Below are 27635 nucleotides of genomic sequence, written 5' to 3'. Positions count from 1 at the left end.
AATGACAGCACGGCTCTCCAACATGTCACCAATGATCCAGTCCCCAATTAACAGTGTGGCTTTGTGGGTTTCTGACACTATTCTTAAAGCTCCTGTGGGCTGCTGCAGCCTACAAGCCAAGGATCATTTCTGCCTTGCAAGACTCAAAGGAGAGGAAGGGGAAAAAAGCTGGGAAGGGAAAGCTATGGTTTCATTATTCCATGCTAGCAGGATAACAGAATACATTTCCTTTATTACTAAAATGTGCCATTTGAGAAAAGATCCTGCTGTCTGATCAAGCTCTCCATTAGTTATTTTTGCATGTGCATGCACAAATCCAGCAGCTAAGCCTAGAGCACTGCTGTATATTGGAAACCAGAAAATGCTGCAGGGTGTTTCTAAAGAATAGCAATTTGGAGGTTGTGGGTGGTTTGTGGGTGTAATCAAAAAGGCTGCATACCGAGGCATCTGAATTAGGCTTCTCTTTAGACTGCTTACAGACTCTATCAAGATTGTTAAGAACCTCATTCTGCCACTCTTACCCTCACCTAGTAGAATTTTCTCCTGTGAGCAATTTTATTTGAGTACCACCCATTGCATGCAGGGGCCTAACACAGAAGCTGAGCTCCAGTGTGGCTGAACACAAGTGGAAAAACACTGAGCTTTATCATGCATACTGCTGCTCCCCATATTTAGCACCTGCTGAGAGCTGAGATCAGCTGGTGAGCAAACCATGGTGCCCTGGTGACACACTGTGTGTGTCACCCCACTGTGGTGCTCAGCATCCTGGAGGCTGCAAGGCCACCACAGTCAGCATCAACAGAGGTGTAAACCACTCATGGTGGTTAAACCCATGGTGGATGGGCTTTCAGCTTTCTGCTCTGCTGACTCCTGTTACCCCCCACCCACCATGCCACACCCCTGGCTCAATGCCCTGCTGCCCCTGGAGGCTTCCCCCCACTTCCACCCATGGTGATCCACCACAGCCACCACCATTTCAAGATCTGCGGTAGGTCTTATTGTCCTGCCTGATTTGTTGTTGTTGTTGTTGTTGTTGTTTTATTTTGGGTGTTTTCTTGGTTGTGTTGGAGAGATTGTTTCGCAAAAGTCCCCTCCTCTTCCCCCTGAGGATCCTTGTTCTTGCTTGTCTTGAAGGGACCCTGCAGAATGTCATCTGAGTATCTTGCACCTCGGGGAGGCCTGTGCCCTGTGAGCAGCCAGCCCACTGCACAGGCAGCTGACTCCAGCCTTGCCTAATCTGGTTGATCAATTACTGTGGAGGTAAAAAGACCCAGTCTTTAGTCTCTCTGCAGCTAAAGTTTCTCCTGGCTTTTATTTGTAGTAACAGCACACTTTCTGCCCTGTGCACTCCCAGTCCGCATCAGCGCCGGAGCAACACAGGAGCTGGCTCAGCCCAAACTGTGAGTGCAAGAACACATCTAGCAAGTTCCCCCACTCATTTATAGCCCTGATTTTGCAAATGCAGAGTTAATCATTGGTTTGAAACTGTGCAAAAATGTTAAGGGAAAGAATCACAAGATCACAGGAACAACTCTAGTGTGTTTCCTAGTATATCCCTTCCATTTGCCTCTGCAGATTGCAGTTCTAAATACCTTGGGGAGAAATGTGTCTGAGCATTTCAACACCTGGCAAATATTAACTACCTCAGAGCAGGCTCAGACAAGCGGGTTTGGGGGATGCTGAGGTCTTTGGAAATAGTGATTTTTAAATTCTGCCCTTCATTTCAGTACTTTTGTGAACAACCACCACTGGACAAAGTAAAGCCACAGAAGCACTCACAGTACTCAAGGATCCTTCAGTGCTTAACAAATATTACTTCATTAAGCTTTTTGATACTCTTCCAAGGTAATTATGGCATTGTTATCCCATCCTGCTTTTAGAAATAGAGAAAATAGGTATTATCAGAGAGTAATGCAGAGCAAAACTCAGTAAAACTGACTTGTGATGTCTTGATAGTTCTTTGCAGATCCTCTCGGTGCTACCCAGCACTCCTGACCTGTGGTGCAGAGGAACCCACCTGTGTCCTGTAGCTAAGAAAGGTAAAGACCCTGCTCCTTTTAAGATGAGCTTTTTTTTGTAAAAAAGGGTTGAGGGGGAGAGGAAGGAAGTCTGTGCTCAAGAGTGCTGAACAATTTTATTTCTGAAATCTACTTTCCCTGCTTAGAAGTGGTGTTGAATTGACTGCCCATTGGAAGCAAACAGTAACAGGAACAGCAACCCACATATGAGGAAGTTGAACAGGTAGGATTTCTTACAGGTGTGCTCTTATTTCCTAAGATTCATTGCTGTCCTTTCCAGGGAATAGTGGATAGTGGGCTGGATGGACCTCATCAATATGTATCAATCTTAGTGACCTATTTGGTCAAAGGAAATATGAAAACAAATCTGCAAAGTCTTGAAATGTCCTTCTTGGTGGAGCAGGGAGACTAACCCTGTGAACCACACCTGATAATGTATTTCTCCATCAATAAAAACAAAGTCTCTTTGCACCCTCTTTTTTTCCAAGCAATGTTTTCTAAAACAGGAATAATAAACAGCTGGTTAAAGATGCACATGGCAGAGAGAAAAATAAAATTCTGCTGTTTATGCAGAACAAGCAAGAGGAAAATGTGGAAGTACTTACGTGCCTGTTGCTAATATTTTTTTTTTTTTTGTGGGGTTAGGGGTTTTTTTGGATGTTTTTTAGAGAATATAGTCTGGCCACCCATAGAGAACAAACTTGAGCCCTGGTGGATGGGTGTGTTTGCCTGGCAGCGACGCAGCTGTGCTCTTTAAGGAGCAGCATCCCATAGAAACATAACCCACAAAGCAAAACCGGCTGGCTTTTTTCCTTCCTCAGATTTGAACCACTTGATCAAGTTGGGGGGAAGAAAACTACGGAAAGAAGAAAGCGCACCCAAGACAGGATATTGCACACCTGGATCCACATCCCAGACTCTGAGTGGCGGTACTCCTGCCCACAGCATTTTTTTGGTCGTATCCCTACCCACAGCTCCCCTTGGTACATGTCCAGTGAGATGTTTGTCAGTAAAATAGCCCAGATCTGGTGGCCTTGCCAGCTGTCCCTTCCTCAAGCAACCAGTTTTCTCTTTGCAGCAACGCGCATGGTGGAAGGGTGGCTTTGGCATGTTTACATTTTAGCTTGCTTGCTTTACTGATTTAGTATAAATCACAATGATTTCTCTAAACCTGAATGCTTATACAATTAATGAGGCAGGAGAAGCACTCTAGGTAAATGCTAGGGAGCAACCTGTACTTTTGTCTTTTATGGTTGTATTTTTCACTGCATCATGAAAGCTCCCATTGAGGTACAAACTTTTCCATGCTGTAAAAGTTTTAAAACCCTAATAAAAATAAGATTGAATACAATGGCCAAGAACTAGACATTTAAACAACACTTAAACACATTGAAACCAGGCACCGACTCACAAAAGAGTAATTATCTTCCCTGTACTGCTGTGCTCCTTTCTCTCTGTTGAGTGCCAAACCGGCACATGAGTCACACAAGGTAGCATGAGAGCAATCATCTTACTCTTTTGCTGGATTTCATGGCAGCCCTCCTAGAAAGAAGTGGGCATTGATTGATTGTTTCAAAGAAACGATTAATGGGAAGCTTGCCCCTGAGAGGGCTTTATTTGCTGCTGAGCATCAGCCACTGTCACTACGCTAGTCAATGGGCACTCTCCCAGGGCATGGTGATGTGGTTGGGTGTGGGCCTGTGTCCTGAGCCAGACAAAGTGGAGCCAACTGCAATTCAGAACCTGTATTAACTTGGGTCCCAGCCCCATACAGTACCTGGTTTGTTGGCCAGCTGTTTTTCAGGACCACAACCATCTTCCTTACGTGGTCAGAGGGCTTGTGCCTTAGTGCTCTGTACATCTCTGTAACAGCTGCTCCTGGAGAACTTCAGTGTCTTTGTGTGACTTCTCATTTCCATTGTTCAGGCACTGATGAAGGCAGATGTCTACAGTCCCACCAGCCTGTACAGAACACTGGTAAGTACCTGCTGATTCATTTCTTTTGGGAGCAGCCCCCTCCTGCAAAGGAGCAGGCTAACTGGCACTGACTGCATAACATATTCTTTCCATAGGTCACAAGCTGTTTTTGTCTTAGACACAAACAGTAAATCAGTAGATTTTCCCTCACTTATATGATCAGCACACAGTTACAATCATGCCTCTAGAAGTAATTTCTCTGACTGACACATGCCAAAATCTACAAGTGACATGTCACCATCTCATATAAAGTCCCTAGGAAGTAGGCAGCCCAGATATGCTGGCCCTGGGTGTGACCAGCCAAGAAGGTGCCTCACCATGGGAAAATGTTTCCTGGTTTATAACTTTATCTCTTGGGTTTTTTCCAGATGCTGTGGTACTGGCTGAAGCTGCTGTCCCTCACATGCTGTGACTACCACCTCCAACCTGACAGTGTGAGGGATCAGGTAGGTCCTCTCAAACCTCTTTCCATTCAAAGGAACTGAGAAAACAGTTGCAGCTGGTTGTAACTGAGATCTGATAAAAGGCTACTGATCTGAGAGGTCTGTAGCATCTGACAGAGATCAGTGGGGAGCACAGCTCTTGTAGGAGAGATCTCAAACTATGTGGATGCCTGAGGTAAAACTGGTGGTTTTGGGACTGTGGTTTTCAGCCAAGAAATGTACCTCACCCAAGGCAGCCTTTCATTCTTTTCGTCAGTGTTGGCAAAACAACCTCTTGGATCAAGGGAGGCTTGGGTCTAAAGAAACTTGTTTTGGACAATCCATAGCTACTATTTCATTAGATCCTCCTGTTGTGACTTTCTAGAGATTTGTGTCTTCTATTTTATGGTAGGGTGTCAGTGTTGCTGTGCAGTTGGTACAGCTGCCTCTGAATTTAATTTGTTCTCATCTCATAATTGCATCCCAGAGGAAATGGTCAGTGGACAAACACAAGAGTACAGTTGCTTTTTCAGGTCTGGTACAAAGAGGCCTCTGTGGATGCTCAGTCATTCCCAGAGCCCAATTTGTCCCTCTGATCTGATCACAGTTCCCAGTCCTTCTGCTTGAAGACCCTAGACTGTATTTCTAGCCTGTGCCAGACAGGTGCTTTAGCTTAAGACTAGGTAGTTAGACTCCACAGGTGTATGAGCTACTTAAATAGTGTCAGAGGTTTGCTGCAGACTTTTTACTAACACCTGACCTGCTGCCTGGGTTCAGTCAGGAGAAGATGTTTGCTAGTGTGGGTGGTAATCCTAGATTCAGGGCCTTTGTATTTAGGTAGTGACTAGAGAGGTGCAGTTCTTCTAACAAATCTATGTCCAGGTGTCCATCTGAAGTAGAGAACAATTAACTGCTCAGCTAGGGAGGTGTTAATTGCTATGTTGTTACAGCTACAGCTGATTAGTTGAGGCTGCAAGCAGACTGTGCCACAGTACCTTCCACCACCAAGATGGTTTCTGGGCTCCATGTTGATTGCTGCAGCACGGAAACCTTTGCCATGGCAGAAGATTCTCTGAAAGTACAGATAGGATAGAAGGGGAGTGAGTGCCCCTCCAGGCTTGCTGGACTGGCTTTGGCAAGAGGTGTTTGGGCAGCCTGAAGTGGGGTGAGCTGCAGTGGAATGAGCTGCAGGAGTGCCCGCTGAGCCTCTGTACCACAGCCTAGAGGCCATATCTCGTGTTCTATTTTTTTTGAGTCTTGTGCTTTGAAGATGTGATGCTTCAGGTACTGAGGCCTGGGGGCCTCCATGCTGTTGGAAAGTTGTGCTCTCTTGTGGAGGTGTCAGATTTGCTTTGGGGGAACAGCAGCACACAGGGCTTGCTGCTTTTTAAGCCTCACAGTCCCAGCCATCCTCTGGCTGCAAAATAACCAGCAAGTGCTGCCTCTGGCATGTTCCCTTTCCCCTGTGCTGTGTCACAGTGCAAAGATGTAGCAAGCAGTGTGTTTCTGAAGTACTCACTTTGCTCTAATGGTTTCTTAATCTTGAGCAGGAGGGGAGCAGGGGTGGTGTGCTGACACTGTAGGAGCAGCAGACAGCTCTGTCCTCAATACCTCAAGGTACTCTAAATTAACACTGATAAAGCTGGCAGCCTATGCTAATCCTCAAGTAAATGCATGAAAACTTATTAATAAAACAAAGCTTCAAGCTCCAGCGGCTCCTGCATTCAGGTCACTGACCCTATTTTAAGAAACAGGCTTTTGTTTCTGTCACATGGCTTGTCCATGGCTCCCATTCCTAGGATGGAAAGGCAGAAGTGACAGCTAGGGCCACATGCTGGTCTCTGGCATGGTATGGCTTCTCCCAGGTGGTTCTTCCCCAGACAGAAAAAAGTGCCATTACATGCTCTTTTTTACTAAATCCTTCTCCTATTCCTATGAAATGTTTCTTGATGTTTTGAACTAATATTCTCATTATTTAATAGTGACAAAAGAACATATTTTGTTTCCAGGAGAGCAAAAGTCTTATTTTCAAACTGCGTTTATCTCACTTGGAAGTTTATTCTGAATGCGATGCTATTAAGACTGCATAAATTTAAGCCAGGAGTGGTTTATGACATGCTTAAAGTGTATCTCTAATTTGTTTATAGTGGTGAATTGGTCAGGAGGTAAAATGCATATTACTTCTTCTGGACACAATTTGAAGGCTTAGCTATATCCAATTCAGCCAAAGCTAATGAAATATTTCAGCTCAAGAAGGCTCTGACTTAAGGAACTGCACTCAGTGGGGAGGCAATGGCAGTATTTCCACTGCTTTCAGGGCCTCAGATTTAAAGAGCGGGGGCAGCAGCATATTGCTGTTGCCTCCATGGTCTCTTGCCTGCAGAATAGCCAGGAAATAATAAATAGCTGTAGGTTTGCTGTATTTCAAGGCCAGCACATTGGTCACATACCCCTTAAGAACTAACCTCATGGTTGACTGCTTTGCTGTGATTAAGCTGCAAAGAATTTGGAGATCCCACCAATCTCAGTGCTGGGATTTGCCTTTATCCTTAAAGAGGGCTGTTATTATTATCATATTCTTTGGCAGGACAAATTCGGTCAGAAGAGTACAGATCACCATCCCATCCCAAACAATCCAAGTTTGTAACCCATCACATGAACTCCCTCCATCTACCCTTTGGGTCTCGCTCAGAGCCAACTGGAGCTAGCCAGCAGGCATGACACAGGGGACTCTCCAAGGATTAAACACAGAAATTTGCTGGCCAGAGCTTGTATCAGCTGAAGGCTGAGCCTGCCTTCGTGAGCTGTTGTCTCAGCAGAGGTCTTTACTTTTATGAAATGTTTAAAGGCACACATTACTCCTGGGCATAGGAATTCACAGCCATTTTCTTCAGCCTTTGCAGGGAATTGTAAGCTGCAATTTGGATTCTCTGCAAAGTCCTCTGAGTACAAAGCCTTGCACCAGTGGCTAATGTTTGCTCCTGTTGCAGACCAAAGGGTACATTTGCAAGCAAAGGGGCACAGAAAGCATTCATCTCCTAGGCAGTTTATAGATGCTGCTTAGCATCCCAGGTTTTGACTTCCAAGCGCATTCTTCCTTCAGTGCGACATTTATGACAGAAAATTGGATTTCACTGAAGTATGAGGGGTTCGAAACACTCATTGCTCCTGTCTCACTTGAAAAACAGCTCTCTCTCAGCGCCTAATATATTAATATCCTTCCCCTGTCATTTCCCCCAAGTTCAGCTACAATGGGAATGAAATTCAGTGGAAGTTGCAAGTACCAGATCATGTTTGTCAAGAGATGTTCCATGATGATTTGTTGCCAAGTTGCATTTTTCAGAGACTCACAGACTGGTTTTTCCCCCTTCCCTTCTCTCACCAAAGTAAAATTAAGTTAATTTCAGACCTGGATGAACCTTCTGTGTTTGATTAGTCTAGTTTTGACTGGGAAATCTAAGTTAAAATAAGGCTGTGCTGGTCCTGAGCTTGAACCAAGGAAATTGAGAGGCCTAAAGGATCTGTGCACATCTCCATCCCATGTGGCATAGAGCTCATCCCACACTCTCCCTGGGCCCTGAAGATTTCATTCTGTGCCACTTTTCATGGAGATCAGCACTCAGTCCCTTGAAGAAGCTGTGGTGCAACTCATATTGCTCTGTTAGAAGTAAAATCTAAATTAAGATGGTGGAGGTGGTGGGTTTCCAGCTGACGAGAGGAACAGAAAGACTTGCCTCCAAGAGGAACATAACCAGCCAGGCTCTGTAGAAGGATTTCAGGACTTGCTAGACATTTCTTTTTTAAACCTACAAAATCTGAAAAGCAAATTAATAGGCTCTTTGACTCATTCTGTGAAACCCATAGCAAGCTGTGAAATTTCACTCAACAGCTACACTTCTGTGTAGATTGTTTGGGCTATTTTTCCCCCCATAGAGAGGGGAAAAGTGAGACCAGGAGGTAACAAACTGGGAAGGACTAATGCTAAAAGAGACCCTATGCCTGAATTGAATTTCATTCCTCTCCATCATTTCAGTGGAAAACCTATGAATAGCTTTAGTCCCAGAAGGCTTAAGTGGAGGACCATATGTGATACAGTAGTTTTGTATCGGGCAGCTACGTAGGGTGCTAAAAATCATCTTACAAAGCTGACCCTTGGCAAGGGGGTTATAATGACAAGGACAGTCATGTGTGCTGCATCCTCTGGAAAAATCAGGGCAGTGAAAAAAAGGTGCTATGTGTAAAGGAAAATGAGCAGACTCATGCATGGGTTGTCTCTGTTTTATGCTACTTTAGATCAAATCACCATTGTATCACTTTGGCTATTTTATCAGACCAAAATTCTGAGCACTGCATGTCATCAATCATTTTACTTACATGCCAAAACTTTTGCTAGAATGAGAAATAATGAGACATAGTACTGAATCCTGGTGAAAGATACCCTTGTGTTTTCTTGGGATGCTGGAGCAAAAACAGGGACTAGCCCTTGTTCCTCTGATGGTTCCTTACAGCCTCTCTGGCTCCATGCCCTTCTTTTCTTTTAGGAAATCCTGTTTATCTGAGGGTCACTCAATCATCTGCAGGTAGGACTCTCACAGCTGACAAGCTTCCCCCATTTTGGCAATTTTTTCCTTTCCCTAGATCCTTCCACTTTAAATTTACTGCAGGACCAAAGAAACCTCATGTTCTTCAGAAACACGTTGTGTGGTTTTTCATGGGCTAAAAAAGACAGAAAGCCTGATCTCTTCAAAACCTCCTGAGAGGCCTGGATGCTATTGCATGGGAGATCTGTATTACTCAGGCTCCAAAACATCCCAACCCCAGATCTCCACATTTTTTGAGGAAATGCAACTGTCTTCAGAAAGGAAAAAATTCTCTTCTACTGAAGGACAAAGTAGTATCTTCTGTGCTCAGGACAAATTTCTCCTCTCAGATCAGCATGACAGATTGCATCTCAGGTTGGGAGCAGCTCAGACATATGGGGAACGGGATGGGGAGCTGTTTTCCATGCAGTGTGCCTGTAAACCTACAAGGCTGGTGTTAGCGTGGCAAGCCAGTAGTCATCCTCTTGAAGTTTAAGCTGAGTAAGAATTCAGCAGCTCTTGTCATTATTTGAAATTCTTGAACTGGCAAGATTATTCTGATATTTCAACCTCCAGACCCTCAAGTTCATGCCTAGGATTTCTGATACTCGTTATGTCCTTTACTGATGGAATACAGCAAATAGACAAAGCCAGGCATTCTGCTGTGACCTTGTCACAGCAATCCAAGATGAAACAAGATCTGTTCCATGCTTTTACATAAGTAAAATTCAAATTTGGGTTTTAAAAAGTGCAAGGATTGGAGAATCCTCTGTTCTTTTTCTCTCTCTTGCTCATCCCATTATGCTCCTTATTCTGCTTTCCTGCACAACATATGTAGGAGTCTAGCTACTATCCCAGGGGCACAGCAAATCTTTCCTGCCATGATACTGAACCACAGTATTGGAAAATTCTTTAAGCCAGATGGAACTGGTTCAGTTTTAAATAAATCTGAGGAATAATGCTGTTCTGTTAACATAAAAAAACTTTTGTCTTTTGCTATCAATATCTTTGTCCCTTTCTATAAATCATTATAGCATTTCTGTGCTGTGTGGAAAGGCTCATCCTTACACATGGAAAAAATATTCTTTGGGTAAAAAATTTATTGTATTTCACTTGTATCCTTCAACTTACTCTAATAAGAAGTATGAAAGTCATTAACATTATATGCTGTGGTGTTTAAGCAGTCAGTGTGAAATGCCACCTAGGCGTGGGTCAAGTGCACTGACAACCCACTGGTGGCTGCTGAGAACCTGAGGTAGGAGGATGTTTTGCCCCCAACACTCAGCCCTTCTGGAGGTCCCCTCGTGCTGCACAGGGGACAGAAAGGAGAAGGGCTTCCCTGCTTAGCTGAATGAGAGCCTGCAGTTCAGGGCTTGTGCTTTCCACCCAAGGTTTTACCAGAAGCTGTAGCAGATTTCCTTTCAGCACCTTCTGTTTCTCTGTGCCGACTGTGCCCTTCTCCCAGGGGTGGGGGAAGAAAATGTTCCCACATTTCAGACACTGACAACATAGCGTAAAACCACTGATCACTGTTTTGCGTCACAGTAAGACTGTGAACCAGGGTGGCTAAAGGGTGGTCACATAGCTTGGTCTCCTGCCTTCCCTGCAAGAAAAATAATGCTTGCTGGGATGCAGCTGAGGGTGGGAATACCTTTAAGCCTTGCATCTAAATCTTTTAGACTTTGGCTTTAATCACACCTCCAAGAGGCTGAGTAGGAAGTTAAAACAGCCAGAGTCACAATTTCAGTGGTGTTCCTGAAGTTGATTAGTCTTCTGCAGGATTTTTAAAAGGGTATAAATATATCCTGTGAAAATTCAAAAACCTTACCATGGTGTCTGTTACAGACAAGGGAAAACACTTCCCCCCCTAACCCCAAAAGCCCATCTAAGCCTTAAATCAAAGCAAGCATTGTGACATGTTTACATTTGGGGGGTGGGAGGGAGGAAGCATAATTAATGCAAGAAAAGATTGTCTTGGCACTGCTGTCTTCTGCTGGGAAACTCAGCACCTGAAAAGCCCTGGAGCCACTCTCATGCAGGAGAGATGCTGCCATGCTGATGAACTATGACTTGTGCGGAAACAAGTCCAAGGGAGAAGTCTTCAAACCACCCTGAGTTTGAATCTGGTGTTAAGAAAAACAAAAGCAACCTCAGGTATTTCTGCTAGAAAAGAATGGAAATGCAGTTATAGGGAAGGTGTGAGCTGGGGGAGACGAGAGCTATGAAATGCATTTATTTCAATCTTGTGAAGTACCATAGCATATAGAAGCACTTCAGTGAAAATCAGGAGAGATGGATTTTGACACAAATGTGTCTTCTAAATCAGCTAGATGCATGTCTCCCTGCCAAGATTATGCATAGGTGAACTTTGAAAAGTGCTAGCCTCATCAAAATGAAAAAAACAGATCTCTTCTTCCCATCTCCAGACAACCTAAGCTCTGAAGGAAAATATATTGTTAGCTGCGGGAATATGAGTTTTGATGAGCATGTAGGGCTGGATGGACCTCTGGAGATCTGCTACTGATTTTTTTTCCCTGAGAGTAAGAGTAGCTCTACAAGGAAAATGTAATTTTTTTGTTACTGAAATAAAATCAATTTCTCATTTCTTCCCACTTCACAGAGGCCCTAACTTTACCAGCTACTGTTACAAAAATAACTGGAGTGTTCATAACCAAGAATTTAAATGGAATATGAGGTGCTATATTCCGTCAGCACACTCAGCTTTTCTTGCACACAGTGCAGGAGTGTTATCTGGAGTAGAGGCAGAACCTCTCTTCTAAGCCAGGATCCATTGTGCTGTTGTAAGCTAAATTATCTCAAACTACAGGGGTCCTACTGGTGTCAGGAAAAACTTTCAGTTTCTTATCTTTTCCCCTCCGGTTTTCCAAGTGGGTATTTTCTGTGGAGTCACTACCAAACCCACAGCCACACTAGTCAAAATGCTGTTGTGTTGCTTGAGCAGCAGAGAGCTGTGTAAATGGTGTGGAGGAAGATTAGTGGAGGAACTGGGGAGATGGAGACCGAATCATCAGGAGCCTGAACACCATCTCCAGCTACTCTGGAGAGGATTGCCATCTAAATGAAAAGAAACCATGTTCTGTCTTTGCCTTTCTGTATTGTGTTGTGATGCTGGCAAGATTTGTTTGTCTCCATTTCCAACACTTTCTTTTATTTTTTGGATGTTTCTGTGGATGAATTATAATAGAGGAAAAATTATGAACTAGAAGATTTTCTTTTAAACTTAGACCTCAGATCAATGAAAGAATATATTTGAAAATTACGTAAGTAGATTTTGAGTCTGCAAAATACCTTATTTTTCCATGAAAATGATGACTAACATTTCCTAAGTATTTAAATTTGATTCAAAACTCACAAAATCATGCTTTGATGTGGTGCAAAGGAAGTTTTGTAAGATGATCTTCTCTGAGGCTCACACCTGGAGTGGACCTATAAGTAGCTAACTTTTACATGAAGATTCCATCTTCTTGGCTTGCTGTTGCCCATTGGGCATGCTCTGATCTCTAGTGTACATGTTTCCAGCCAAGACTGCACCCTAGGTCTGAAATTTAGGAAACTTCAGGCTCTTTTACCAAACCTAAAGAAAAGCCATGTTAGTTGTCGGTACCAGTGACCCTGTGTTTCCTCAAGACTGTGCCTGGGAGCAATGACCCAGCACCCCTGCCTTTGCTGACGCTCATGGTAAAAAAGAAAAACATTTTTCTGTTGATTTCAGCAAGGCAAGGAGTGGGCCCAGCTTCATTCACACCCACACTCTATGTTTAATTAGAAACTATTTTCCTCTAAGAGCAGGCATTTGAATTTCTCGAGATGTTGCAAAGATCTTGAAGAAGGAGCTGCCGAGAGGTGGGGGTGTTTCACGTGGGTGGAGGCAAATAACTGTTAGAGAAAAAAAATAATTAGGGTCTTGGATCAGCGTAGTTTTGTAATGTTCCATAATTAAAGACTGTTTGTATGTTCTGAAGAAACACAACAAGTGTTTCTTCACAACAAGAAGCAACACAAGAAGTGTTTTCTATCCCCTTTCAGTATAAATTTGATCATTATCTGGCTAAATCTATTTTCTAACCAGAGGTAATGTGGGCTAGGATTGCCCTGCATCAGGGAAGGTACCACAGCCATGAGGAATCACCATCTTGTGCCGAAACTCGCTTTTCTTTAGATGCCCTTTTCTAGCCTGCTGGGACATTTTTCCATTGTGTGCCTTCAGTTTTGTCCCAAAGGGTAATAGTTATTTATTAGTGTTGTAAAGAGAAGGTTTGTGCTTGACTGAATTCACAGAGGCTGTGTCCATAGCCTCCTTACTGCTTGACCGTCAGGATTAAGAAGGAGCCATTAACCATTTGCCTTGTATGTGCAGTTATGTATGGAATCACTGCAGATTACAGCCCCTGTGTGACAGCTTAATGGCAGCAGTAAAACACAGCTCAAGTCAGAGATTTCACCAGAGTCGTTTGTGCCCTAAAGACATCCTTGGAAGTTTGCATTTGTAAATACCCTTGTGGCTTGCACAATGTGCGAAACACGGAACTGGGGATTGAAAGTCAATCTCTGACCACAGGGAGATAATAAAAATTCCTCTCCTTATTACAGCCAACAATATCCAATCCCTACAATGGGAAAGTTGCAACTGAGATGGCCTTTGAGACCAAGGCCTTTGAAAGCAGATAGGAGTATTTAGAGACGTGCAAACATGGAGTGAAGTGTCTCCAAGGCTACTCCTTTCCTTGGAATGTATAAAGGACAAATTGCCTTTGGCCTTCCAAAGAACCCTTTCAAGAACCCACTATGTCCATCTCAGCTGGTGGAACACAGGAGGGATCGTGAGTGCTGACCAAGTCAAGCACTGTTCTCAGTTAAAGGTGTGAGTGGGGATTGCTGGGAGTTAATAGCAATTTCAAGCCTTCTTATTAGGCTCTTCAGAGCACATAAAGACAAGCAGGCGTACGTGAGGAACCATCCCACGGACACAAGATGGACTTACAGCTGTCTCTGAAACCTGGTGATAGGAGTGGCAGGAGGTGCTGGTTTCCTGGTGTACTGGAGCTGCTCAGAGATGCTGTCTGATGGCAGTGGTGGGGAAGTGGGGGGGATAATGATAAGAGAGAGATGTGCAGTGACTCCTGAAGCACTCCAGTGCCCACTGCTTTATTGGATCCTGGCACAGCCCTTCCTTCTGCTGCTTAATTCATTCTGATTACTTGATAGCTGACTAAAATTGAGTAAAACTGTTGCTACCAGCAGTGAAAATTAAGATGTGCTGTGCTACTTGTGTTTATTTTCCTTTCGGTTTGGAAGATAATGTGGTGCTGAGGCCCAGTGGTGCAGTGCCTGTACTGCAGCCTCCCCGTTTCGCTCTGATGGTTCCTTGGCTCCGCTCAGCCGAGTGAGGAGGAGGAGGAGGAACTGGTGGTGCAGCACAAGGAGTTACCCTCTGAGCATCTCTCTTCCGAGGGACAGGATGTTCAAACAAGCTGCTGCAGGCAATGCACTGTGTGCAGCTCGTAAAGTGGAAAATTACTGCTTCACACTGCAGGATGGAGGCTACCTTAGAAAAGATGATGGTGCTATTTAGCCTCAGCATGCCGGCTGTGAGGTCTTTTGTAAGAGGAACCAGAGAGTGGGATGTCACTGGGAATACCAGGGAGGGTTTAAGGAGCATGAATATTTCAAGGGAATGGCAAAAAAAAAAAATCTTTATTGGAGGGGCTGTGTAAGGGACTAGGAGCCAGTGCCACCTCACTCTGCAGTTTGCCATCTATTTAACCCTCTTGCACTAGATATTGCTGTTCTATTATGAAAAACTGTTAATCTGTTACTGGATATTTTAATATCTGAGTAGCCCCTGTTAGGCTCATTGCAGTCCTGTCATTTGCTTGTAAGTGCTGCTCATTAGGAATTTGATGTTGAAACGTAGCTCTTCCACAGTCAAACTTCTACAAAGAAAGAGTTTTGGTTTTCCAGAAAGGAAAATACAAATTAAATTTTTCATTTGCTGTTGGGTTAGCACTGACTGAAATTTCATGTTTGTGGCATAGAAACAAAATTCTTTATTTTGAGTGAGTTCAGCATTGACCTGTATCACCCCAAAGATGCTTTCTGGGTGATGCATGCTGTATTCCCAGTGTCCCCCTACTGCAGGTCCCCAAACCATGCCGGACCTGTCCATCCTGAAAGAAAGTGGTGCATGTAGCAGGCTGGTTTTGCTGTATACTGCTGTCTCAGCAGTGCCCTCATTTTTTGGGGACTGGGCAGCCTCCTGGTGATGACTGGCCCACCATACATTTCTTTATGGAGATGTCAACTGAACCATAGGAAATATGTTTTGCCTGGAAAGCTTTGCTATGGACAAGTACACAGGTGCCACATCCTTGGAAGACTTCCAGGGCTGGATGGGGCTTTGAGCAACCTGGTCTAGTGGGAGGTGTCCCTGCCCATGGCAGCAGGGTTGGAACTGGATGATCTCTAAGGTACCTTCCAGCCCAAGCCATTCTGTGACTCTATGAAACCACAGCTCAGGTTAGGCCATGCAGAAATACTGTTTCACTTTGCACTGAGCCAAAGCAATATATTTTGATTTGCCTCAAAACACTCAACTGAAACATTTCTGCTTCAGTCAAAATAACGTGCTAAAAAATGGCATCTTTGCATTAGAATTTGTATTTTGAAGTAATTTTAATCCCAACATATGGAAATTCCTTTTTGCATAGGATTTCAGATTTTTGCTCAGGTGCACTGTAATCATTGATGATTAGTTTGGGACACTAGGTTCTGACAATCACTGCATCAGTGGCTAAGCAAAATATATTTTACAAATAGCAGCAAACTCGCTTTTGGGGAGGTAAGCTTTAAATGAGTAGAGATTTTTTTTTTTTAGTGTCATTTTCTAGCTGAAAACAGGGACCAGGGTACAAGTTAACTTTGGCTTTCTGACCTGCTCTCATGTTTTCTTCTGGCTTGACCCAGAATTGTTCCTTTCCTCCCAATGACTTACTATACTGTATTTTTTAAATTATGTTTTTGTGCAGTTACTACTTGTGAAAGGGCACTATCCCTCTATTGTAGGGCTTCTGGCACAAGGGGAAGCTAAGAATAATTGCAGCTTAAATATGTGTTCATATTATAATAAGGGTTTTATAATCAGGAACCCATTATAGGTAGAGGTGGGGTTTTATCAAGCTACAGTTAAAAATGTCCTGATTTCAAAAAAAGCTTAAAAAACAGTGTTATAGTGATCTGCTAGAATTTTATTTTGGATAATACTAATTTCCAATATCCCACAGCCAAGATCTACAGGCTCTTTTCATTTAATATAACCATATAATAAAGGCTGTAGCGGTGAGTTATGTGTCCTCTGTGGTGGCAGGATGTGATTAAGGGGAGCTGGATTTCCTCCTCACACTACTAAGAGACCAGAAAAAAGCCACGCTCCTCACATGGAGCAATCTGATTTCTTGCTGTGTAGCACATCCATGACTAAGTAACCATTCCTGCTGATGCTGCAGTCCCAGGGGAAACCCAAAATGAAACCCCAGCCAGCAATCAATGTAGCTAATTTTCTTTTCACTCTTTTTTTCTTTTTTTTTCCTTTTGTGCAGTGAAAACAGATAATTGGATGCCATGGACAACAGCTTGATCCAAGAGCCATATTTTCTTCCTCCCAATAAAGGTAACAGTGAATCCCCTCCTTTTTTAAAAATCTTTTATTGAGCTGCTCAGTGGGAAGTTTTGAATCCTTCATGCAGTATTAGGGAATTTATTCTAGTGGGAATTTTACCATTCCTAAGGATCAGAAGTGTAGCATTAAAAATCACTAAAGCAGTCTGTTTACTCAAGACAATGAGTGTAGTCAAGTTTTACCTTCTCCTGCTGATGAGAAAATTCATGCAGAGGAGATAAGGAGCATGTCTAGGGAGTCTTCAGTGGGGAGCAAAGTCCTATGCACAACTACTTTCCCAAAAATAATGTTGCTCTCTAAAGATATTAATAAACAGGGAGAAGTTCCTCATTCTGGTGAGGTTTATTATATTTTGTTACTGATACATACTGTGAAAACCTTGATTCAAAGGTTCAGTGCCATTCCAGACAAGGGAAAAAGTTCATGAATGCTTCTAAATTGACTCAATATTTGGTTAAGGCCAACCTGTCAGCCAACAAGCTGTCAAGCTTTGATAGGTCATTATCAAGTGATTCTTGAACTGATTTACAGTCTTGGCTTTTCCAGTGCTTGGAGAACTGGAAAATTCAGAACTTGAAGCTTGCTGCTGAATCTAGCCTGCTAAATTACTGAACTTTGAGGAAGATGGCAGTGGAGACTGTATTGCTTATCATCTTCTCACTCAAGGAGTTATGCAGGGGATTTTATAACAGAAGTCAAAATTACAAGCAGGAGTTTAAAATTAGGCATGAAAATGCAAATATATTATAAAAATGAAAAATTCGAGATAATAACCTGGGTGTAGGTTGGACAGATTCTTCAATCTAAAAAAAAAGAACATTTTTAGACTGCTAAGAGTCCTTCAAAATAAAGTATCTGGAAAAACTGTGGAAAGAATGAGGCTGGGTTAAGAAAGGAGGATGGCAGTAAAGCTCAGAGAAAAGGGCCATTTAAGCAGCGTTTATGTTTTTATACCAGATAAGGTATAGATGATTCATGAGAAAAAATTATTCCCTTTATATGATTTTTCCAAATTTGGAAAACAGAGATGAACATGGTGAGGATTCTACACAAGTAGCAGAGAACAGACACCAGCCAGCTGTCCCAGCTGAGGAAACCAACAGTACTGTTTCCAAGAAGGAAATGACAAAGGAAGTCTGAGGCATTATGGGAAAGTTGTATCTGGCAGTTAATTCCTTCAAATATTGCTCAAAAGTTGTTTTCCATAGGACAATATCCCAGACATGAGAATTTCAAATGTATTTTAGGAGGCAGTGAACTAGTCTGTTTGTGGGGGTCTGTAAAATCTTCTGTCTGTCAGAAGGTAGGTCTGATGACAGAACACCAGGATAGAATTCATACAGCATGTGGATAATTAGAAGTGTGAATGGGAGAGTATCCTGTGTCTCGGGTGAATGCCCTTCCAACTGGCATTGCCACCTCTGTGGTTTGCCTCTCCCTTTTTTGAATGCCATATAATTTCTATATGCAGTGTTGCCAGTGGGAGTTTCATCAAAACCAACGCGTTACTGCAAAAAGGGTCAGTTTTGACTTGTCATGCTTTTTTTTCTTAATGAAAAATTTTTGATAGACAATTCTCAAACCAGCTCTTACCTCAAATGTCAATGTCATTCTTTCTGTAAAGGAAATGCTTTGTGGAAGCAGGATTAAGTTTTTGTTTAACCTATTTCCTCCAAATAAGCATTCTCAGGGACAGATCCCTTCAAATGAAAATACTTATTCTGAGCCGTCACAAACTTCGTCCTAGATTTTTATGACTGCCTTGTTTTGGAAACACGCAGTAGCTGCTGATAGTGATACATTAAACTTCAGACTTTGGCATAGCTGTACCCTGAGTTTAAAGTATTAACCACGCATAAAACTAAGAAACAGAAGTGCTTCAGGACAAATCTCTTGTATTCCTCTAGACACAGAGAAGGCAAGGAAGTGAGCAACCCTGTACCCTCTCCCAACTGGCACCCTCATACACTCTTGACATGCAGCACCAGGTAAAGAGGATGTTTGCAGATGAGTCACACAGATCAGGGTCACTCTGGGTAAATTTTCAAATGAGAGTTTGATCATGGTATCAAGACACAAAAAAAAGCTGCCTGGTCATCCAGGCTTTTCAGGGTCAAATACAAAATGTGCATTGCAAGTCTCAGCCATGTGCAGAGGACAAGTTAATGTCTTACTTCAGTTGTTCTCCAGTTTTCTCCTCCTCCTTTGATGGCTGGCTTGTCAACAAACTCACTTGAGCCAAGTGCTTTTCATTTAAAAGCTGACTTTTTGCAATCATTTTGACTTGTTTGGGATGGGATGGGACTTAAGCCTACAGACCTCTAAAAAGTTAATTGCTCTTATATTACCGCAGGCCTGGTTCCTACGGTATAGCACCGTGTCCCGCAGCCATAGGGAGGAGGAGGAGGAGAAGATCCAGCAGGCAGGAGTTGTGCAGCAAGATTGATTTATTTAATTATTTTACAAACTCTTTTATAGACTTTTTTCTTCATAGCCTAATTGGACAAAGGGCCAGCCACCCCTTGGGGGTGATTGGCTAAAATCCTAAAACATCCATTGTCAAAATATTTTTCTACTATACCATAAACAAGACTTTTCAAGGTTGCAGGTGTCTGGGTTGTTTACATTCCCTGCTACCTCTTCTGTGAGAGAGAAGAGTCTCTCACGGACTTAGAAAATAACAAGAAAATCCTCGCTAGCAGCATTTTTGTAACTACACTCTTATGAAAGGCCTTTTATTCTAGCAGAAAGCCCTTGAACTGATAGTGAAAACAAACCTGAGAGTGTTGACTGTACAAATGCCCTGCTTTAGAGAGAGCCTTGGTATGAAAACACTTGCTCAGGTCTGTAATGATAGTGAACTACTGAGGGGAAAGGTGGACAAAAGAAGATTTTATTAAAGACAGCAATGAAGATTGTTCTGACTGTCATAGGCGGAAACCTGAATTAAGGTGTCTGATAGAGCACAGGAAGTAGATCTCCATGTAGTACTTACATGGAAAACCCACTCTGACTTCTGGCAGATTTTCATGTTTAATTTAAAATCCCCAAACAACACATGGCCTTTATATTTGTAATTTAGAGCAAATCTAGACAACAGCCCTAGCAGTTTCACAAATTCAGAGTATCACAGTTGTCCATTACGGAGAGTGCTTGGCTCATGGACGCTGCTGCAGGTGCTCTCTCAGATATGAAGGTGCATGTTATATTTTAGGAGCAGCTTGGGCAGAAATGGGAACCTGTTGTTGCAATCAGCATAGTTCTGTCAGTGGATGTTGAAGTTCTGCGTGACAAAACACAGTGTTTTAGTCACGTATCCTCTTTCTACTCCATCCTCAGCAATGAATCTGTCCTTAAGAGTGGTGTCTCAGTTTAGCATCCAGTGAATAAGGGTTGATGAGTTTGGGTTTTTAGAATTTGTAATGTGGAGAACAGAAATAAAAAGCTTGGTAAATATTAAAAAATTAAAATGTACTGAGGAATGTTCAATTGCTTTGAATTATGAAGTGTATCAGTCACCAGGGTATACAGCCAGTTGTTTAAACTTACTTTTTGCAAGGAGGCAGAAATACAGACTGGAAGAGGAGGAGAATAAATTAAAGAATATTTAGATAAGATGAATGTACTCCAGTCAGCAGGGCCTGATGAAATTCACCCCAGAGTACTTAAGGTGCCGTCTGAAGCAATTGCTGAGCTATTAGTGATTATCTTTAAGAACTCACAGAGGAGAGAGGAGGTCCCTGAAGGCAAGAGAAGGGCAAACACAGTGTATTATACTTTTAAGAGAGGGAAAAGGAGGACCCAAGAAATTACAGACCTGTCAATCTAACTTAAGTCCTTGAAAGATTCAGGAACAAATCATTAAACAATCAATTTTGAAGTAGCCAGCTGATACAGGAAAACATAGGCTTGTCAAGAATGTTTGATGTCAAATCAATCTAATCTCCTTCTTTGTCACAGTAGCATGTCTAGTGAATAAAGAGGAAGCAGCAAATGAATTGGTGCTTGATTTTTAGTAATGCTTTTTGATATATATGACAGACTAAAGAATACGGTATAGATATAATTACAATGGGGTAGGTGCAGTCCCTGTTGAAAAATAGCTCCACAGCAACAGCTATCACTGGATCACTGTCAGGGAAGATGTTTCAAGAAGATCATTTAGCAGTTTCCTTATACTCAGTTCTTTTGAATAGTTTTTTGTTGTCAACTGAACAACAAGCAAACAAAGTCAATCTGTGGATGTCACAATTAGGAGATTATAGAAGTTCTAGGAGGTCAGGATCTGAATTTGAAATGATCTTCAGAGCTTGGAGAAACTACTCCCAAATATTTAAATGAAATTTCTTCAGGAACCGTCCAAAGTGCTGTTGTTGGGAAAGAGATGTAGATACATAACCAGGCAGCAGCATATCTGTAGAAGACTTGAGGACTGAAGAGAATCATGAATTAAATGTTCTGGGTTATAGGGACAGGATCACCATCCTTGAGATATAGCCCATATTTGCTTTCTTCTCTTCACTTCACTTGGGGTACTGCAACCGGGTGCTCCCTTTTCCTGCAGATGAAGAGAAGGTGGAAAAAATCCAGGGAAATCAGACAGAACATAGGGCACTGAGAAGCACAAACTATGAAGAGATGCTGAGGAAATTGGGTTTGTTCACTTTAGAAAAGGGAAGGCTGACAGTAACTTGGCAGCAGATGTCCAGTGTAGAGGTGGGGGCTGTGAACGAAACAGCGAGCAATGGTTCTCTTTGGCTGTGGAGAGGATAGCAAGTAGAAATTTTCTAAATTTACCATTAAATATCAGGGTGAGAAGAGCTGGTGCAGTCATGCAAGGATGCTCCTTGCTGCTGTTTTTTTTCTTTTCCTTAGGGTAAGTCAGACAGAACCTGTTGGGACCTCCTGGCTTTGTGTCAGTGTGGGGGATTCATGCCATGCAGTTTCTCCTGCAGCTGCACATTTCTACTCAGAGAGAAAAAAATATGTAAAAATGTTCTTATCTCTCAAGTTTCCATTTAAATGTTGCTTTGACTATATGCCAGAAATTGTTTGATTTGATGGTCTTACATTGCTCACCATGAAAATGTCAACATTTATTCCCTATTACCATCCTCTGTATTGAAGGTACTGCAGCATTTTAGTTCATAATAAGCCAGCTGGTCCATTACACATACCCTCTTTGTGAACATCAATTACTGCCTGCTTTAGACTCTCCTTCCTTCTCCATGGCAGCATCACTCCAAACCTTATTCCATGGAAGATAAGAAACAAAACAGGCTTATATAAATATTAATTGACTATGTTGTGAAAAAGATTATCTGAGAATCTGTCCCTTGGAGAGAGCAGCAGAGCAGGCTGTTGCATTAACAACATCTTAATGCAGCTCTCCAGCAGAACACAGACACTGCTAATGCCACCACCTATTGCAACCCAGATAGTCCCTTCTTTAAATGATACATAGGCTGTGAGAAGTCCTTGATTATAGGGTACGTGAGCAATAACCCCACAGTTAATATCTGCTGGTTTGTTAGAGTGGCAAACACCCTCAGATTTCCTTTCAGCTATTAATTAACCAACCAGTCATTAACTGCTGCTAACAATTGATTTACAGGGAATTATTGCTTAAATGGCGGGAGGTATTTAAGAGGAAAATAAATTAAAACAAAGAACTATTGGATCCTTGGGCACAAAAAGGACTCTTTGTAATATAGATCATGGCTGCTACAGCACTGTAATTACAGAGTGATAAACAGTGATTGGGAAGTACGTTCCTTTCCAGAGACAATGACATTATGTCTCCTGGAAAGAGCCCTTTTGTCTACATTAATTGAATGATCTGAAATGAATGATGTTATCAGAAACCTAACTGAGGCAACTAATGTTATATTTATGGGTTATCAAAATTCTTTAATCACAGCTGCGGTCTCTCTGAGATGTGTCATGGACACTGCAGCATCCAAAAATATGATTGAAGGCCTGGGTGGCACATTATCTTAATTAGAAAAGAGAATTACAAGTTCATCCATTGGCTCTGCCTCCCTCCATGCTGGCCGAACAAATGAGACCTATTAACCTTAACACAAGAAAGCACTGCCTCCTAATGACACTTTTTCCTCTCCGTGGACAGGGAATGAACAAGTGGTTGTGTAATTTTTTTCCCAGGAAATAGTGACCCAATTCAATTTACAGAGCTTGCAACACGTGAAACCCCACTCACGACTCCTCCTGTTGAATTTGCCCGTGTTTGTGCCACCAAGGTCAGCGTTTGGGTTGACTAAGCAGGCGTTGCTGAGCATCTCAAGGTGCGTTTGCCCTTTCCTGGACAAGTGCTTCACTGCCCTCTCCTGGAGTGAGAGGCTGCCTGCTCCGCTGCCTTCTTTGGTACCTAGGCCTAGGTACCAAAGTACCTGGTGCCTAGGCCTTTTTTGGTACCCAGCACTAGCAAAAATGTATTTAGTACTGGGGGCACAGGGAGAGGGCTGCTGCTTTTTCAGACCTCAGGCTGTGATTTCTCTTGCTCTGAGGCTCTGAGTGGGACAGACGGAAAAGGGATGGGAAGTATTCCTGAAAAAACACATCCTGTGCTTCAACTTTTGGGAATGTTTGCTTTCAATGGATATATGTTTCCCCTTCACCTGCATTTTTGGGAGTTGGTTTCTTGTAAATAGGCTGCTAAAAGTGTGACCCATCCCATGTGGCAAGCAGTGTCCATGGGGGGACTCAGGAATAATAAGCTGTTTTGCTTGAGGATTAGGTTAGTGAAGTAGATAGGCATTAAGGAAAACATTGGACTTGCTGTGGTAAGAAAAAGCACATCATTGGTCATTTTTAGAAATTAAATTGGCAAAGCCCTGAGTAGAGTCCTGTTCTCCTGCCTCCTGCCTGCAGCTATATCCTAACCTGCCTCTCTCACTTTCCTTTGCCTGGATAAATAGGTGGAAATTCTATACCTTAGTTGTGGGGACATGGAATCCCCCCAGGTTTCAAATCTTCTGTCAAAATCTCAGGTTTTGTATCCAAGGTCCATAAGTGCTGCAAGAATTATTTCCTCAGTCCTGAAATGAATGCAGACTTTTCTGAATAAAACTTTAAACTCCCAAGCGTTCTCTCGTTCAGCTTCAGCTGGTTTGACGAGCGTATATATATGTGTGTGTGTGTGTGTATATATATCTGTTTTGGGTTTAGCTTTGTAATGGATATCTGGAAAGGAAAATCCATAGTAACCTCTTCCCTTTGACAGCTCTCCTGCCCTTTCATTCAATACATATAGCTACAAAAATATTTAACTTTTTAATTATATGTAGGATATGTAGCTGTTTATAAAAGGCTGTAATGAACAACAAACATTAAGCAGGAAGCAAGGGTTGGGATATTTTGTGTTTCTTCATCCTACCATTCCTGAATGGCTGGATCTCAGTATGTTTCTGTACCAGGAGGTGGCACTAATAATTGCAGGGATCTGCAGTAACCCAAACAGAAAACTGGCTGGTAAAACCTCTCTGTTGATACGAAGTATGGCTGCAGCTGTGTAAATCTTCCAAAAGGATCTTCATGTGTGTTCTAGCTTTTTTTAGCTGTCTGCAGAAGAATGGGAGACAGCCTGTCTCTAGCCAAAATTCTCAATTCAGTCTCAAAATGGTAGTGCAGGAGTTTTATGAGTTATCATAGGATGTGTAAAAAAGAGAAGCTGCAGGCAAGGAGAGTATCAGTAGCAGGGTTCCCTAACGCATTTATAGTATTTCAAAACATCATCAAACTGTTATCCAGTCAGACATACTTATTCTTTCCAAAATATGCCTGATAAAGTTCTGGTGCTCCTGGGAGCAGCAGAAGTAATACTGGCAGGGTTTTTGGGCTGAAAGCTCTTCTGTGATGATCATAGAACTCGAGCAAAAAAGAGCCTGAATGCCTTCTGGCACTGCAATGCATGACTCCTAGATATCTGGGACAGGGGAAGTGCTTTTCATCTCGGTATGAATAAACAGATACCAGAGTAGGGAATCCTGCTCAAGGTGTTTCTCAGACTTTGATCCATGGATGGTGGTACTCTGTAAGATATCAGGAGGTATCCTGTTTAAAAAATGCAAAATTATTTTAGAACTTTCATATATGCAAGCAAGGAAAGGAACAAACACGAGAATTAAAGTAAGAAGTGAACAATCAGATGTCAGCATGCCCAAGTTTTGATTCTGATGGAAAATATTACAGTAACACTGCAAAGGGTAGTCCTTGGGAAAAACAAATGTTTGTTTTTAATATCTGGTATCGCTTTTCCTTCCAGACTCTCTTCTCAGGGCTGTGAGGAACAACAGCAGCTGCCTGCCTCTTTTGAGTATGGGGCTTTTCCCCCCAGGTCTGTCAGAAATCAGAGAGAGCTTACAGTCTTGTCTTGGAAAATATGAAGGGGACTTGTGGTAACTCTTGCTTGAAGGCATTTTGGATATACTAGAATTGCGTCATTCAAATCTCCTGTCAGCCAAAGAAATTTTAAAGCCATATTTGTGATCCCGAAAGAGTTTTGTAATTGCAAAGCTGTAAGCATGAAAAATTGATGTCTTCCTCAAAACTCATTCTGGAGCTCCCCTATTTAGTTTCCTAAGCCTGATGGAGGCATAAGCATGCAGTGCTAACATACAGCAGCTGTGCACATGTCCAGATGTGAACCTCTCCTTGCACAAAGCCTGCTTCCAGTTCTTGGCTCAGCTGAGGCAGAGTTACCTGGGCATCTCAAGCACAGCTCTCTGAAGGCTTACCCTGGCATGCCTGAGGAGTAAGATGTAGCAGGAAAACCAAATAAACTGTGCTCTGTTGGAGGACTCAGTATTTTTAGGCAGTTGACGTGACTGGTTTTGGAGGGATATAAAGCCCAGTTCCTCTCATTAGACACAGCCTGTCCATCTTGAGGTGCAAATTTCCTAAGGCCAGGGAGCAAGCAGACTCTCTGTTTTCCAATTTTAGCTCTGTGAGTATAAAGGAGCCAATAAAACTAATAAAACAATGATTGATTTAGTTTGTCTAGTGGTGGTTGTCTCTGATTGTATCACCAGCTCCTCTCTAAACAGTTACCATGGTAATGAAAAATATCTGTAAGGATTTAGAGATTTTTAGGGACAACAAATGCATAATTTAGTCCAAGAAATATCCAAGAAAAAAAATGATTAGGAGGAGATCAGACTGGATTACTCCTCTGGATGGTACTTCTCTGTGCACATCAGGACATAACCACAGTCCCTATCCATTTGCACACCTGTTCTTTGCTCTTATATCTACGTCTCCTAAGATCAGTAGGAATTGTTTATCAAACAAATTTGCTTCCTTCTTTAATTAGGCTTAGACAAACTCAGAAGAAAATGCCTTGCCTAAACAGTCAGCACAGTTAACTTTTTATGCTGTAGGAATGAACCTGACATTTATTTAATGTCATCTCTCTTTTTTTCTCACATTTAATCAATATTAATTGATCTCTAGTGTTCCTAGTTCAACTTAATGAAGTATTACATGTTTGAAACAACCGTACAGCTGATCAGGTAGATATGATAATTGCTTTGTTGGGGTTTTTTTCCTGTTGTTATCTAATTAATGCTTTTTCTTCTTTTTTCTAGTTTCCTCTTTCCTTTGGAATACAAATTCAAGGGACTTAACACAGTTAGAATTATTCCATTGCTGTGATGTTGAACTAAAGTATTAGAAAGGCTGCTAAAATCCATGCCAGAGCATTAGTAGCAGCGTTTGAAGTGAGCTTATTTTATGTTCTCTCCAGTCAAATGGGGTTTTTTGGTGACTATTAGAGAATTTAGGTCAAACTACAGTAAAAAGAGGCTCTGAATAGAGCTATGAGCAATTTTAAGACCCTGATTAGTTTGTGGGTTTGAGGTACTTGAATGAGTTTTGTGTGAGGTGTTGCCTGCAGTCATGGATAATTCACAGATTGGTCATTATATTATTCCTTGGGTTTTTTTTTTTAATTTGAAACCCAGAAAAGCATTTATTCATCCTTTCAGTTTTTCTTAAAGGCTTGATGTGTCATTAAGTCCCTGTTTAAGAGTACAAATAAATGTTTCAAGGTGAGTGCGAGCAGGAAAGGTCTGCAACAAGGGCTGTGAGCAGCTCTGAAATTGTCTACAAAGGTTTTTCTTGCTCCAAGCTATGCAAAATATTTGAGCAGAGGAAAGAGGAGAAGGCTGACATTTGGATTAAGAATTGTTGAGCACTGAGTGTTTTTGAGACTGAAGACCTGGCAGCGAATAGGGTGAACCGAAGTGTAGCTTATCTGTTTGGCTGGATTTCCAGGAAGTGTACTGATTCCCGAGGGAGGAGCCGGGATGGAAAAATATTTTTTCACTGAGAATACTTTTACAGGTGCTCTTCCCTTTTGACAATTATTCCCAAGCAGCTTCTTTCCTTCAGCTGCAGGCAAGGCTCACCTGCACCTGGGTGTCAGAAATTTGCACGTGAAGGGCCATTTCTTGATTAAATATCAGGGCAGGGAATTTCACAATAGCCTTGAGATCAGTCTGTAGCTGTCTGGACATTTTATCCAGCACTTCTCACCAGAAATTAATTCTGTTTCACCTACAGGATTTTGTTCAATTTGATTTAATGAAGAACATTTAAGATATTGACAAGTAGTAAGGAATAACAACAAAGCACTGACTGAAAGCCTGGAAAAGAGAAGACTCTGGGGTGACCTCATGGTGTCTGTTCAGGGAGCCTACAGGAAAGCTTGAGAGGGACTTCTTACAAGGGCATGTAGTGATAGGACAAGGGGGAATGGATTCAAATCGCAAGAGTAGGTTTAGATTAGACATTAGAAAGAAATTCTTTACTGCAAGGGTAGTGAGACACTGGGACAGGTTGCCCAGAGCAGTTGTAAGTGCACCATCCCTGGCAGTGTTCATGGCCAGGTTGGATGAGCTCTTGAGCAACCTGGTCTAGTAAA

At 42.2% G+C, this 27635-nt stretch overlaps 2 long non-coding RNA genes across 5 annotated transcripts in view; both read left to right on the top strand.

Annotated features, from left to right (window-relative positions):
* The first annotated feature begins 939 nt into the window (after nucleotides 1-939).
* Nucleotides 940-3033, top strand: LOC138108994 (uncharacterized). The gene is made up of 6 exons (XR_011150189.1): nucleotides 940-988; nucleotides 1322-1400; nucleotides 1728-1845; nucleotides 1957-2039; nucleotides 2165-2241; nucleotides 2840-3033. It is a non-coding gene; the product is annotated as an uncharacterized lncRNA (long non-coding RNA).
* A 1508-nt stretch (nucleotides 3034-4541) lies between these two features.
* LOC138109582 (uncharacterized) overlaps nucleotides 4542-27635 on the top strand; it is a 30047-nt gene continuing 6953 nt past the window's right edge. For all 4 annotated transcript variants that reach the window (XR_011150621.1, XR_011150620.1, XR_011150619.1 and 1 more), the window contains exons 1-2: nucleotides 4542-4613; nucleotides 16614-16684. This is a non-coding gene — a long non-coding RNA (uncharacterized lncRNA). The remainder of the gene's footprint in view (nucleotides 4614-16613; nucleotides 16685-27635) is intronic.

This window comes from Aphelocoma coerulescens, chromosome 4 (genome assembly GCF_041296385.1).
Source record: "Aphelocoma coerulescens isolate FSJ_1873_10779 chromosome 4, UR_Acoe_1.0, whole genome shotgun sequence".
Classification (NCBI taxonomy): Eukaryota; Metazoa; Chordata; class Aves; order Passeriformes; family Corvidae; genus Aphelocoma; species Aphelocoma coerulescens.
The sequence above is the reverse complement of the archived record's forward strand: the minus strand, read 5'-3'. Positions and strand labels throughout refer to the sequence as shown.